At 49.8% G+C, this 15802-nt stretch overlaps 1 protein-coding gene across 1 annotated transcript in view; it reads left to right on the top strand.

Moving 5' to 3' along the window:
* slc5a8l (solute carrier family 5 member 8, like) overlaps positions 1–15802 on the top strand; it is a 417967-nt gene that overhangs the window by 54818 nt on the left and 347347 nt on the right. The window lies entirely within an intron of this gene.

Here is a 15802-nt window from a genome sequence, read left to right as displayed (position 1 = left end):
CTAACCCCTGTACCATCAGCTAATGGCAGCAGCTTGTCTTTGTCCAACTTACCTGTCATAATTGGTTGTACTCGAAAAAGTTATCTGTCATAATCTTGTACACCTCTATCAGGTCTCCTCTCAACCTCCTTTGCTCTAAGGACAACAACTCCATCTTCTACAACCTAACCTTGTAGCTAAATACCCTCATCACTGGAACCATTCTTGTAAACTTCTCCTGCACCCTCTCAAGGAATTTAACATCCTTCCTAAAGTGTGGTGACCTGAACTAGATGTGCCTAACCACAGCTTTATAAAGGTTCATCATAACTTACCTACTTTTTTACTCGATACCTGTGTATATGAAGCCCAAGATCCCTTCCGGACTGAATATTGAATTCAACAACTTTAGGTCGTGAGCTCCCTCCCCCATCCCCACCCCCTTTCTGTTTCCCCCTTCTTTTTTTTTCCAATAAATTATAAAGATTTTCCTTTTCCCACCTATTTCCATTATTTAAAAAAAAAACCCACTAGAGCTATACCTTGAGTGCCCTACCATCCATTCTTAATTAGCACATTCGTTTAGATAATATCACCAACTTTAACTTTAACACCTATGTGTTCTATTGTACTATTGTCGTTGACATCTTTTGATGATCTGCTTCTATCACTGCTTGTTTGTCCCTACAACCACACCAACCCCCTCCACCTCTCTGTCTCTCTATCTCTCCGCCCCCCACACACACACCTTAAACCAGCTTATATTTCAGCTCTTTCCTGGACTCGAACTCAAGTTCTGTCGAAGGGTCATGAGGACTCGAAACGTCAACTCTTTTCTTCTCCGCCGATGCTGCCAGACCTGCTGAGTTTTTCCAGGTAATTCTGTTTTTGTTTTGGATTTCCAGCATCCGCAGTTTTTTTGTTTTTATCTCTGTGTTTAATTGACTGCCACTGCTCTTCAAGAAATGCCTACCTCCTTGAAGAAGTTCTGTTCCTCTCTGCGAAAAGATTTCCGGATCTCTCTGTTGCCTTGTTCACCTTCATTGCTTTCCATTTCTCTCCTAGTGTTTGACAAGGTGTTTACTAAAACCCGCTTTCACAGCCATATCTCCTTTCTCAGTGACTGTCTCCGTCTCCGACTTACCCCACGTGGATTTCAACTGAAATTCCACCCCTCATGTTTCGAACCCACCCAGGATTACAGGTATCTCCGGGACATAAAACGTTTCTCGGACTGCTGTTCCCGTCACATTCTGAAATCCACTCTCAGTGCCATGCGCCGCCATATGAACACACTCGACCTCTCCCTCCAGCAGCACCGCCGTACCCTTTTTCAAAGCTGCGCGTGCCCCCAGTTTCATTTTATCCTTCGGCTCATCCGACGCCTCAACAAGAAACTTTTTCTCTTTCTCTCAAGTGCTAAGGAACGCAAGCTCCAACAACTCATTGACACCAACACTCATCTAGGACCCTCCACCCCTGCCTGTCCCTCCGTCCCCACCCTTTCTTCCAGTCCCAACCCCAGCCGTGTATTCACTATACCCCCTGACCTTCCCCTCTCCGATGCTGAACGTTCAGTGCTCAGCAAAGGACTTAGTTTCATACCCTTACGCCCTCACCTCAATGAATTTCGGGCTCGGCATGATACTGAACTCTTCTTCCGCCGTCTTCGTCTCCGGGCTCACTTCTTTGGGCAGGAGTCCTCTCCCAGTTCAACGGATCCTTTTACCCATCTTCAATATTCTCCCTCCACCTGGACCCCTCCCTCTGGATTCTTACCTTCTCTTGATCTTTTCATTGAGAACTGTCGGCGCGACATTAGTCGTCTCAATTTCTCTGCTCCTCTCACCCATTCTAACCTGTCTCTCTCTGAACTTACTGCACTCCATTCTCTCAGGTCCAACCCTGACATTGTCATCAAACCCGCTGACAAGGGTGGTGCTGTTGTTGTCTGGCGCACTGACCTCTACCACGCGGAGGCTGAGCGTCAACTCGCAGACACTTCCTCCTACCTCTCCCTGGAGCATGACCCCACCACTGAACATCAAGCCACTGTTTCCAGGACTGTCACTGACCTCATCTCCTCTGGGGATCTCCCTCCCACAGCTTCCAACCTGATAGTCGCCCAACCTCGGACGGCCCGCTTCTATCTCCTACCCAAAATCCACAAACAGAACTGCCCCGGTAGACCGATCGTCTCAGCTTGCTCCTGCCCCATAGAACTCATTTCTCGTTATCTTGACTCCCTTCTCTCTCCCCTTGTCCAGTCCCTTCCCACCTACATCCGTGATTCCTCTGACACCTTACGTCACATCAACAATTTCCAGTTCCCTGGCCCCTACCGCTTCCTCTTCACCATGGACGTCCAATCCCTCTACACCTCCATCCCCCACCAGGATGGTCTGAGGGCCCTTAGCTTCTTTCTCGAACAGAGGCCCGAACAATCCCCATCCACCACTACTCTCCTCCGTCTGGCTGAACTTGTTCTCACGCTGAACAATTTCTCCTTCAACTCCTCTCACTTCCTCCAAATAAAAGGTGTGGCTATGGGTACCCGCATGGGCCCCAGCTATGCCTGTCTCTTTATGGGGTACGTGGAACAGTCCTTGTTGCAGTCCTACTCCGGCCCCCTTCCACAACTCTTTCTCCGGTACATCGATGATTATTTCGGTGCCGCTTCATGCTCTCGTCAGGACTTGGAAAAATTTATTAATTTTGCTTCCAATCTCCACCCCTCCATCATTTTCACGTGGTCCATCTCTGACACTTCCCTTCCCTTCCTTGACCTCTCTGTCTCAATCTCTGGTGATAGACTGTCCACCAATATCCATTACAAACCCACCGACTCCCACAGCTATCTCGACTACAGCTCCTCACACCCCACTTCCTGTAAGGACTCCATCCCATTCTCTCAGTTCCTTCACCTCCGTCGCATCTGTTCCGATGATGCTACATTCAAAAACAGTTCCTCTGACATGTCCTCCTTCTTCCTTAACCGAGGTTTTCCACCCACGGTCGTTGACAGGGCCCTCAACCGTGTCCGGCCCATCTCCCGCGCATCCGCCCTCACTCCTTCTCCTCCCTCCCAGAAACATGATAGGGTCCCCCTTGTCCTCACTTATCACCCCACCAGCCTCCGCATTCAAAGGATCATCCTCCGCCATTTCCGCCAACTCCAGCATGATGCCACTACCAAACACATCTTCCCTTCACCCCCCTTATCAGCATTCCGTAGGGATCGCTCCCTCCGGGACACCCTGGTCCACTCCTCCATCACCCCCTACTCCTCAACCCCCTCCTATGGCACAACCCCATGCCCACGCAAAAGATGCAACACCTGCCCCTTCACTTCCTCTCTCCTCACCGTCCAAGGACCCAAACACTCCTTTCAAGTGAAGCAGCATTTCACTTGCATTTCCCCCAACTTAGTCTACTGCATTCGTTGCTCCCAATGTGGTCTCCTCTACATTGGAGAGACCAAACGTAAACTGGGCGACCGCTTTGCAGAACACCTGCGGTCTGTCCGCAAGAATGACCCAAACCTCCCTGTCGCTTGCCATTTTAACACTCCACCCTGCTCTCTTGCCCACATGTCTGTCCTTGGCTTGCTGCATTGTTCCAGTGAAGCCCAACGCAAACTGGAGGAACAACACCTCATCTTCCGACTAGGGACTTTACAGCCTTCCGGACTGAATATTGAATTCAACAACTTTAGGTCGTGAGCTCCCTCCCCCATCCCCACCCCCTTTCTGTTTCCCCCTTCTTTTTCTTCCCAATAAATTATAAAGATTTTCCTTTTCCCACCTATTTCCATTATATAAAAAAAAACCCACTAGAGTTATACCTTGAGTGCCCTACCATCCATTCTTAATTAGCACATTCGTTTAGATAATATCACCAACTTTAACTTTAACACCTAAGTGTTCTATTGTACTATTGTCGTTGACATCTTTTGATGATCTGCTTCTATCACTGCTTGTTTGTCCCTACAACCACACCAACCCCCTCCACCTCTCTGTCTCTCTATCTCTCCGCCCCCAACACACACACCTTAAACCAGCTTATATTTCAGCTCTTTCCTGGACTCGAACTCAAGTTCTGTCGAAGGGTCATGAGGACTCGAAACGTCAACTCTTTTCTTCTCCGCCGATGCTGCCAGACCCGCTGAGTTTTTCCAGGTAATTCTGTTTTTGTTTTGGATTTCCAGCATCCGCAGTTTTTTTGTTTTTATCCCATATACTTTGCCAGCTATTCTCTCAACATATCTTGCCACCATCAAAAATCTATACACGTGAATCTTCAAGTGCCTCTGTCCCTGCGCACTTTTTAGAACTGTACCATTAAGTGTACACCTCTGCTCCCTATCCCTTCTGACAAAAAAACATCACCTCATACTTCTTTATATCATATTCCATCTGCCACTTATTTGCTTATTCTGCAAGCCTATCTATATCTTGCTGGAGTCAATTGGTACCATCCACAATGTTTGCCATTGCTCCAAGTTTAGTATTGTTAGCAAATTTTGAAATTTTACTCTGTATTCCAATGCCAAACCATTTATATATATAGATATCAAAATAAGCATTGATTCTAGAACTGACCTTTGGGGAACACTACTGTGTACCATTCTCCAGGCTGAAAAATAACCATTAACAATGATTTGCTGTTTTCTGTCCTTGCATCAGTCTTTTTTTATATCTAAGCTGACATTACCCAATCTATTCCATGAGCCTCAATTTTGTTAACCAGCCTTGTGTCAGGAAGATATAGTAATTCTCATAATGTTATTGGAATTTACTGAAAAATAGAGTAATAGTGGGATGTGTCTATGGGCAGAATTTGTTGCTCATCAGGTGGGTGTGGACCCGACCTGAACAAGCGTAAAATGATACGCGATGACGTTGGGCGAGCATCCCGACGTCGTTGTGCACTTGTGCTTTATTTTGGTCGGCAGGCACGCGCTGGACTCGGAATTGCCTCAGCTATTAATTAGGCCAGTTAAGGCCCTTAAGAACCCAACTGATGCCAATTTAACATTGTCTGTGCGATTTTGCACTCGTCACACGGGCAAAACGGGCAGGCGGCCAACCCACAATTTGCAAAACTTCATCCACGGGTGGGATAAAAAGGATCAGCAGCATTGCCAGTGTGAGTAGTGAGGAGTTTTGGTGATAGTTTGCTGCTGGTGGCTTATGGGTACTTGGCAGCTTCATTTCTGTTTGGGGCTTCATTCTTAGTATTTTCAGGCTTCATTTCAGGACTCATTAGTTTTTCCAAGGCCCCCTGAAGATTCAGACCGTGTGGACCTTTCCAGGTATCAGACAGCCTTCTGTTTTCCTGGTAATGGGGATTGTGGTCTTTGCTGGTGGCACCTCCTCTGAGGATGAAGAGAGGGGCAGAAGGAAGAGGAGGCCAGGTGTCCCAATGCAGCTTCCAGGAGAGGGACCTGTGGGAGGAGAGGCGCAGGCACAAGGGGCACAGGGCCAGCAGGTAGTCCAAGGCAAAATTGGCCACAGAAGATGCCACAATCCTGCTGCCAGGATTTACAGGCGGCGATGCAGCTACCTCAACATGTCCGAGGTGCAATGCCGAAGGAGGCTCCAACTGTCAAGGGACACAGTGACATCCATTTGTCAGGTGATCAGATCTGAGATCAGCTCCGAATGTTTGGGTGGCCCATGCTAGTGGCTCTGAGGGCCACAGTGACCCTCAACTTCTATGTCTCCGGCTCTTTCCAGGGCTCAGTGGGGAATCTTTGTGGAGTGTCCCAATCAGCTGTCCACAGTTGCGTCAAGTTGGTGACAGAAGCTCTGTTCAGGCGGGTATTGACTTTCCTTTATTTCTGTACAGATGAAGCCAGCCAGGCTGAGGGAACTAGGGGCTTTGCAGCGATTGCTGGGTTCTCCCACATCCAGGGTGCAATTGACTGCACATATGTGGCCATCAAGGCACCCGTGGATCAGCTGGGTGCATTTGTTAACAGGTAGGGATTTCACTCCATGAATGTGCAGATAGTGTGTGACCACATGATGCAGATTCTCCAAGTCTGTGCAAGGTACCCAGGCAACTCCCATGACACGTACTTCCTGAGGCACTCCCAGGTGCCGAGGCTCTTCAGTGCTCCAGCCCGACTGGATGGATGGCTGCTGCATGACAAGGGCTATCCCTTGAAAAGGTGGCTCATGACATCTCTCCACCAGATGCACTTCTGATGCCTGGACCATTCAGGGAAAGCACTACAACTTCCCCAGAGCGGGTGTCACTGATGGTTTTTGCATGCTGCACTCTCCACAATCTGGCACTGGCAAGGGGGCCCCACTGGAAGAAGAGGATGTCGACGCAGCTGCACAGGCCACAGAGGATGAATCCAGCAGTGAGTCAGAAGAGGAGCACAGTGAGGAGAATGCTGAGGGAGGCAGGGACACCAGGGATGCCTTGATCCAATGCTCCTTCAGCTAGGCTGCCAAAGAAGCGCTATCACCTCATGCCAGGGCTGCTGCCACCATCCCGGATGTCAGAAATGACCCTTTCCTTTGTCCCCAAGATACACTCAGTGCCTGTGCAATAAAGTTTCGAGCCACCCACTTGCAGCATTACATACTGGCCTACCCTGCACCTACAAAACAAATGAAGTATATTCGGGCCAATAACAAAAAGCAAATGTACTATAATGTTGGCACTCATAGATTATGAACAGAACAATATCAGGTGTTGATGATCACACCATTAAAAGAAGGAAAAAAAAAGGGAATAAAAGATCACCCGTGACCGGTGCCTCTTGGGCTTTAAACTTACTGAGATTGGCTGCTTGGTGGCAGATCTAAGGGAGAACAGGGACATGTCATTAGTTAAAGTCATCTTTCACTGTGCATGCCAGGCACCCTGGTAAGACAATGGAGATCTGCATCATGGTGCCATCATCTTCCAATGATCAGTGGGGAATCCAGTCTGGAGGCTCCCATCAATGATGAGACTACACAAGAATGTTTGCACCATCTGAAACTCTCAACTCTTACCTTCATCTGACACCCCAGCCTTTCTGTGGCCAGTTGACCGAGGTGCATGGCTCCTCTCGAGCTCCAATGCATCCTGCTCATACCTGGAGAGGGTGAGGAGGTTCGGGGTCCTCCACCAGTCCATGACTTCTCAATATTGTTATCGGATGTCTTCTCTTGAAAGGACAGAGGAGCATTGATTAGTCCCCTCTCTACCTGCAGCGCCATTGAAGCCTGGCCAACCCCACCTGAGGAGCGCCTTGCAAGGCACATCCAAGTCGTGGCCCTCGAGCTGCAAGGCACTCAGTCCAAGCAGACAGGGTTCACCCACTTGGTCAGCTCCGGCATCATTGAGAGTTGGCACTCAGATTCTAACACCCCTGAGCTCCATGGGGTATGGCCAGCCATTAACGCTTCAACTGACCCATACCAACACAATACTTATCCTTCCTGAGCGTAGCAAATCATTAAACCTCTTGCGACACTGCACCCAGGTGCACCGCACCACATCATGGCTGCTCACCCGGGCTGCCATCTCCTCCCCTGCCCTCTTTGTGAGGTGTGGTGGCCTCCTTCTCCCATCTCTGGGGACAAGGGTGTCCCTCCTGGCAACTACCTCCTCCAGGTGGACAGCGAAGTACTCATCTGGAAAACAGGGGGCCGAGTGCCCAGCCAACCTACCTCCCACTGGAGTCTACATCTGCATTTTCAGCCATGTCCTTGCAGCAACTCTGATGCAGACAGCTTCCCTGGGGCTGCCTGTGCCACTTTTGAACCAGCCGTCGGGTTGCCATTGTACCAGGCAGCTCACAGGCCCCTGCCCCTGCCCCTGTCCACCTTTTCTCAAACATTCTGCAGCTGGCATTCACGCTTGGCAGGCCTTAATTGGCGCGGACACTCCCATTTGCCCCTGCCGAGCTAGCCTGACAAGGGCAAAATTCTGCCATGTGTGTGTGTGACTTAATTCGATTAAAGAAAGCTCCTCTGAAGGCTTTGATGTAAATATGGTCAACATGGAGGATGTTAGAAAGTAAGGTAAAAGGACGTTTGCAGACTTGATTGTTTTCAAAGGAGGGGTGAAATGTGTCACCTAGTCAGGTGAAGTTTAGAAACAGTGTGTTTATTTTTCCCAAAGATGACTGATAAAACTTAGTGCTATGAGAAGTTTTTATTATTAGGAAGATAAAGTCCAAAGACATAGTGAAATAATGGGAATTTGCATTCAAAGGGGAAAATGTGTATAAAGGAGCAAAGGCTGTGTGTAAGGGTAGGCATTTTAAGATCTTACAAGTATGAAAAGCCTTCAGCATCTATGCCTCAAGCTGCTGTTTCAAAGACCTGAAGTTAAGAAAACTCATTTTGAATTCAGCTTGCTCAGGGTATCATGTTTCCTAGCCACATTGGCATGCTGGCAGTCGAGCCTCTATCTTATCTGCTCACTCAAGAAGAAGCATGAATGTGAGACCAAATGCTCCAGATCTTTTCACCTCTTAGGCACAGACTGCAAACTAATGCGTCTTTTAGTGGACTGCAGAGCAATTGGATGACTGGGCACGTTGTACAATCTCCTTGCTAAAGCTTGCCATGAAGCAGTCCCTGATGGAGGCACTCACAGCTCCTTGCAATGTCATCATCCCAGTTTGGACCAGTCTCCACCATGATTCAAGCTAACAGTGCAGCCTTGCAGTGTGGATTAGGAGAATGTCTGTGCCTGAGCTGAGAGCACAGCATGCAGTCCAATGGGCAAAGCTGCTGCCAATAGGTCAGATAGAGTTGGGCGGAGGTGGATGAGGTTTCGGGCAAACATGAAGCGCACTAAACTCTGGCCATCCAAGTGGTGGCCAACACTCTCTGAGACGCGTTTAAGGGATTTTCATACTTAACCACAGGAGGTTCTTAGTACACCCAACTAACACATTCATCTCTCTCTTTCATCCTGCAGGAGGAGTACATCAGGAGCATGGAGCCTGATGAACTAGTTGTGTGCCTCATGGGTTACAGAGAGTGGAGACAAAAGAAAAGAGAGCGATGGACTCAGAGGGAGGAGCAGTACCCTCAAGAAGAAGGGGTGGCTGGGGCTCCTGCACATGCCACAGCAAGTCATCTCTCATAGGCGCCTAGCTAGACCCAGGGTCCACAGACGGCGCTTGTCATTCCTGCAGATGACCAAGAACCAGTGTTGCCAAAGGCTGGGCATGTCCAGGCAACTGATCAGTCATATCTGCCACCTGCTGCAGGATTTGGCATCATGGCGACATGGAGGGCATTCACTGCCTGTGGGACTTAATATTTAAGCCAGTGGCTCCTTTCAGGACTCCACAGGTACTTCAGTGCAATACCACAAGTCTCCATGCACAAATACATCCATGAGGTGACGGAATCCATCTTTATGAGGGCACAAACTTTGTGCATTTCACCTGGGACCAGGAGAGTCAGGATGCAAGAGCACTGGGATTTGCCCAGATCCCACAGGTGCAGGATGCCATTGGCTACACTCATTTGGCACTCAGATCTCCATGGCAACAAGTGGTCGACGACGTCAACTGCAAAGGCTTCTACTCATTGAATACTCAGCTGGTGTGTGCCCACCACAAACGCATCCTACAGGTCTCTGTACGGATCTCAGGGGGTGTCCACGACTCCTACATTCTCAGTAGGTCTCAGATCCCTGATGTCTTCCAAGGGCCACAGAAGCTGCAGTGTTGGCTCCTTGGGGACAAGGGCTACCTACAGAGGATGTGGCTGATGACACCCGTGCGGTGGCCTCAGACTGCAGCAGAGCGACGCTATAATGAGGCTCATGCTGCAACTCGTAGCTTGTTGAAGCAGACCATCGGGATGCTGAAGATGAGGTTCCTGTGCCTGGATCGGTCTGGTGGAGCCTGCAATACAGTCCACAGAGGGTGTCACGCATCATCATTGACTCCTGCGCACTTCATAACCTGGCGCTGCAATGAGGAAGGACCTGGCTGAGGAGGAGGTGGAGGAGCTGCATGTCTCCTCCGATGAGGTGGATGTCAAAGGGAATAAGGTTGAGGAGGTCTTCGGAGGTGAGGATGACAGTGATGAGGCCATCACAGTGGCCAGACGAGGCAAGTGAGCTTGGGGAGGCCCTTATAGCTGCTAGATTTGTGGAGGGTGATGATGACATGCAGTGAGGAGTCTCCATAGATCCGCACATTGCATTTGTGAATGCTGGACCCCAGTCTGGCTGATGGCAGCCCACATACCCTCAGTGATAAGGCTCGTGTCATGGAGACACAGCAGATGCCCATAGTCCTACATTCCAGGAGGATGATGACGACATGCAGTGGGGACATTTGATAGCTCCTCACATAGCTTATGTGAATGTCTGACTTTTGTCTGGCTGATGGAAACTCACTTGCACTCTGTGAACAGGGTCATATCATGGGCCTGAATTTTACCCTTGGCAGGCGTGCTTGAATGGGCGGGTCCGGGACCTTTCAGGAAACAGGCCACTGCCCACAATCGGCCCCCAACCACAATTTCACTCTGTCTGGCCAATTAAGGCCTGCCCAGCATGAAACATATCTTTCTAATGGTCAGGAAAGGCCATGCAGGGGCCTGTCGGGCGCCCGGTCCAATGGCGACTCAACAGATGGTTTAAAAACGGCACAGGCAGCTTCTTGAAGGCTGCCAGGGAAGAACATATCTTCTGCATGCCGAAGACTGAAGCTTTGGTCTCAAATGCAGCTGGAGATGCCAGGCAGGAGGGCAGGTTGGGTGGGCTTTCAGCCCCCTGGTTTTCGGATGATTGCCTCATGGTGCTATTGGAGGAGGTGGCTGCCAGGAGGGATGGTGGAGAGGCATCATGAGGCACCTTTTCAACAGATAGGCTTTGTCATCCAGCAGCCATACATCCAGTTGGACTGGAGCACAGAATTTCCTCAGCACCTGGGAATGTCTCAGGATATGACCGTCAGGGTACCATGCACAGACTTGCAGAATCTGCATCTTGTGGTCAAACGCTACCTGGGTGTTCATGGAGTGGAATCCTTTCCTAATGATGAAGGCTCCCGACCGACCCACTGGCACCTTCATGGCCACAGGTGTCCAGTCGATTGCACCCTGGACGCAGGGGAACCCAGCAATCGTTGCAAACCCTCTGGCTCGCTCAGCCTGGCTGACCTCGTCCATACGGAAATAAATGAAACTCAATACCAGCCTGAACAGAGCTTCTGTCACCAGCTTGTTGCAACTGTGCACAGCTGATTGGGACGCTCCACAAAGATCCCCCACTGAACACTGGAAAGGACTGGAGACATAGAAGTTGAGGGCCACTGTGACCTCCAAAGCCACTGGCATGGGGTGTCCACCCACACAGTCGGAGCTGATCTCAGGCCCAATCGTATGACAAATGGAGGTCACAGTATCCCTGGGGAGGTGGAGCCTCCTTCGGCATTGCACCTCGGTCATATTGAGGCAGCTGCATCGCCGCCTATAAACCCTGACAGCAGGATAGTGGTGTCTTCTGCAACCCCTTCCACCTTGGACTACCTGCTGGCCCTGCGCCCCTTGTGCCTGCGCCTCTCCTCCCACAGGTCCCTCTCCTGGAAGCTGCATTGGGACACCTGGCCTCCTCTCCCTTCTGCCCCTCTTTTCCTTCTCAGAGGAAGTGCCTCCAGCGGAGACCACAATCCCCATTCCCAGGGTAACCGAAGACTGTCTGATACCTGGAAGGGTCTACACAGTCAAAATCCTCCAAGAGCCTTGGATACACCAATGAGTCCTGAAATGAATACTAGACATACTAAGACTGAAGCTCGGAACCGAGATGAAGCTGTCAAGTTCAAATAAGCAACCAGCAGCAAATTATCTCCTCAACTCCTCGCTACGCACATTGGCAATGCTGCTGACCCTTTTTATTGCAACTTTGGATGAGGTTTTACATAATGTGGGCTGCCTGCCTGCCCGTTTTGCCCATGCGATGAGCGCAAAATCACACGGGCAACGTAAAGTTGGGTTCATTTGGGTTTTTAATGGCCTTAAGTCGCCTTCTAATTGATGGCAGGTGCAGCTCTGACACTCGCACGTGCCCACCGACCTGAAGATTGCGCACGCATGTGGTGGTATCAGGACTCTCACCCAACATCTTCTCGCACTATTTTATGCCCAATTGGGTTGGGCGCCCGCCCGCAGGATGTAAAATTCTGCCCCTGGAGATGCAGCAGGGAAACTTTAACTTCTCTGGAACCTATAGCATCCTTCGTGTGCTGAACCCTTCAGGACCACACTGTCACTGGACACTGATCGGGGGTGGAGGGAGCATCAGCCACACCTCAAAGGTGCTGGGAACACACAGAGAGAATGATGCAACTCTGTGCTGCTAACCCAGGACATTCTGGCAGCAATAGTAAGCCCCATCGAGGTGCAGGCATCAGTAATGTGTCCAGTGACAGTGAAGGGACACCATCAGTGTGGTGGGAGGGTTACACAAAGCATGGAAGAGGCCCTGGACTGAGACACCTGCCTTTATCTTGGGCAGGGACCATGGTTTCACATCTGAGTGACACGAACACTGCCCATCAGAACAAGGAGCCATAGGAAATGAGACACTCTTGCGAGTTTATTAACAAAGTGAACATTATTTACTGCTGCTACATCTTGGTGCTCCCCTGACATCCACACCGGAGGTGGAGGCAGCCTGCTGACTGCTACATCATCTGTGATGACCTTGGCAGGCATCCACTGGAGGGCCAAGACCAAGAGGGCCCCGGCCTGCTTTCGGGGTCCTGCTGTATGTCAGTGGCACGCTCCTCAGCCTGTGGAGCTGGAGCTGCTGGGACCACAGGAATGGGGGATTCGGATGGGCTGGACACTTTCAAAGTCACCTGGACGGATGGCCCCACGGTGTGTACCTGCAGATCCTCCTCCCTATAGGTGCCCAAGGGCCCTGCCTGTCTCCTTGGGGAGAACGGCGTTGCTGGAGTGAGATCGAGCTTCCCTGGACCCCTCTCGTGTTGACACTGTTGGTGGCCAACTATGACATCAGCGATGGAGTTCAGCCCACACAGCAGTGCAAGACCGATGTCCAGGACCAAGGTCTCCATGCTACCACTATTGGCCTCGGTGCATTGGCATGCGGCATAACAATTTAGACTGAAGGCGGACGGACTCCTCCATTGTGCCTTACAATCTGAGGTGTGCAGCAGACACCCCTACCTGATATTCCCGAGCTTGCCTTTGCAGCTCCAGCAACTGAGGTATGACCGAGTCCAAAGGCTCGTCATCTGACTTGGACTCAGCAGACCTCTGGGCTCCAGCAGTCCTCTGAATGCCGGAAACCTGGGAATTCCTTGCCACCGCCTGCTGTTGATCAGACAGTGTGATGTGGTCACCAGATTGTGGTCCCAAGGCTACTCTAAAGCTTGGTCCCGCCGAGGTGTGTGTCTCCGTGCTGGTGCAGGGTGTGGGTGAGCACTTTGATGGATCTTCAATGAGGGTTTCAGCAGATTCCTCTTCTGAGATGTCCTCGGGGCTTGAGTTTTTCCAGAGGTACTTGTGAAAGCAAGGAGAGATAATTAGTGCATGGCAGGAGACAGGACACACCACTCCCAGATTGGTTGTCTGATGGATGTTGCACTGCTGGATCCTCACTTGGTAGAGCACCGCCTACCTCACCATCAGCACAGGAATGGTCTGGATCCTTGCCGGCCAGCTGGATGACTCTATTTTCAAAGTCTGTGAGATCCCCGATGTTGGGCATTCCTCCACTGGTCTGTGACCTGTCCCTCTCGTTGTCTGCCAGCTTGTCCTGCATGAATACATATGGGGAGAATGTAAGTGCTTGGCCAGATAATAAAAATGCCTGGCATGTGTGGGTGGTGAATGGTCCCATGGACTGGATGAGGACAATGAAGGTGTGTGTGAGGGAATGAATGATGATGTCCCTTGAACTGGCAGTGAGTGAGAGCCCTGTGGATGTGTGATGGGTTTGTGAGTGTGTGAGTTGAGAGTGATGTGAAGAGTGACTTACCCTGGCGGAACGGAGGAGATCATTCATCCCCTTTTAACATTGAGTGGCTGTCCTCTTTTGCAGGATGTTAGCACTGACCACTGCTGCCACTGCCCCCCAAGCCAGATTGGTGATGTTGCTGTCCCTTCTGCAGCCAGAGCAGGGGTAGAGGACATCCCGGTGAGCCTCCACGGCATCCAAAGGGGACACATCACAGAATTTATGGGGGGGGGGTGCTGCAAAGGGGGTGGGGGGGGGTTCTGCAGTCTTCTTGCCTTTCGGGGCCATGTCTTCTGTGCAGCTTCTGAACTGGAAGCTGGAAGCACTGGAAGGTGTGCACGTGGCTGCACTTTAAATATCGCGCCTGGTGTGAGGAAGCGGTGAGGCGATGGCATGGCGGGCAAATGAGAGGCTGCCTGCCAGTGACCTGGTGTGTTTCCCGGGAATGCGTGGTTAATGAGATGGGATTGGGACAATGCAGCATTTAAAACTGTCATTGCGGCAGGCAGGTAAAATGTTCTTTTTCTCACCCACTACCGCACTTAGTGCAAATCTGGGATGATTCCGCCCATAGTACTTTTACAAATCCATGCTGGCTCTCCTTAATGAAGTCAGAGTTTTCCAAAGTACCTGTTGATGTTTTCACTGATTATTGTTTCCAAAACTTTACTGACCACTGATATTAAACTGACCAATCTGTAGTTATGAGAAATGTCCATACACACATTCTCAAAAATGGTTGTCACATTTGTCACTTTTCATCTTCTGCCACCTACCTTGTATCTAGGGAAGATTGGAAGATCATGGCAAACCTGTCCATTATTTCCACACCTATTTCCCTTAGCTGTAAGCTGGAATACAAGCCATCTGGACCTGGTGACTTATCCTTTCTAAGTCATCAAGTTTAGACAACCTTTCCAGAAAATCCCACCATGAATTTTCACCCCATCCCTCTATGATCTCTGTTCATCCTGATATTTTTTCAGCGTCCTCTTCCTTAGTAAACACTGATACAAGGTACTCTGCAAGCACTCCTGCTTTGCCCTGTGTCTCTAAGCATATATCACCCTTTCTGTCCCTAATAACCAGTCTCTTACTATCTGCTTATTATTTACATGCTGGTAGAAGATTTTCGAGTTCCCTTTTATGTTAACTGCCAATCAACATTCACATTCTCTCTTTGTCAGTCTTATTTTCCTCTTCACTTCAACTCTCAACTTATTGTATTTGGCCTGGTTCTCGCTTGAAGGATTCATCTGACATGCATCATGCACCCTCTTTTTTTTTGTTTCATCATATTCTCCATCTCCCTTGCTATCCAAGGAACCCTGGCTTTGGTTCCCCTGCTTTTCCCTCCTGTTGAAATTACCTACCCTATACGTGAAACAACTCCTTAAAGATCACCCATTGTGCTGCTACAGATTTCTCTGTCAATCTTTAGTTCCATTTTACCCTGGTAAAAACCCCTCTCATCCTATTGAAGTTAGTCCTCTTCCAAAGCAAAAACAAAAATACCTGGAAAAACTCAGCAGGTCTGGCAGCATCTGCGGAGAGGAACACAGTTAACGTTTCGAGTCCGAAAGACCCTTCAATACAACTAAGTAAAAATAGAAGAGAGGTGAAACATAAGCTGGTTTAAGGGGGGGTGGGACAAGTAGAGCTGGATAGAGGGCCAGTGATAGGTGGAGATAACCAAAAGATGTCATAGACAAAAGGACAAAGAGGTGTTGAAGGTGGTGATATTATCTAAGGAATATGCTAATTAAGGATAGAAAGCAGGGCAAGCAAGGTACAGATAGCCCTATTGGAGGTGGGGTGGGGTGAAGGAATCAAAAAAGGCTAAAAGATAAAG

This window comes from Carcharodon carcharias, chromosome 9 (assembly GCF_017639515.1).
Source record: "Carcharodon carcharias isolate sCarCar2 chromosome 9, sCarCar2.pri, whole genome shotgun sequence".
NCBI classification, from domain to species: domain Eukaryota; kingdom Metazoa; phylum Chordata; class Chondrichthyes; order Lamniformes; family Lamnidae; genus Carcharodon; species Carcharodon carcharias.
This window is presented reverse-complemented; position numbering and strand designations above follow the sequence as displayed.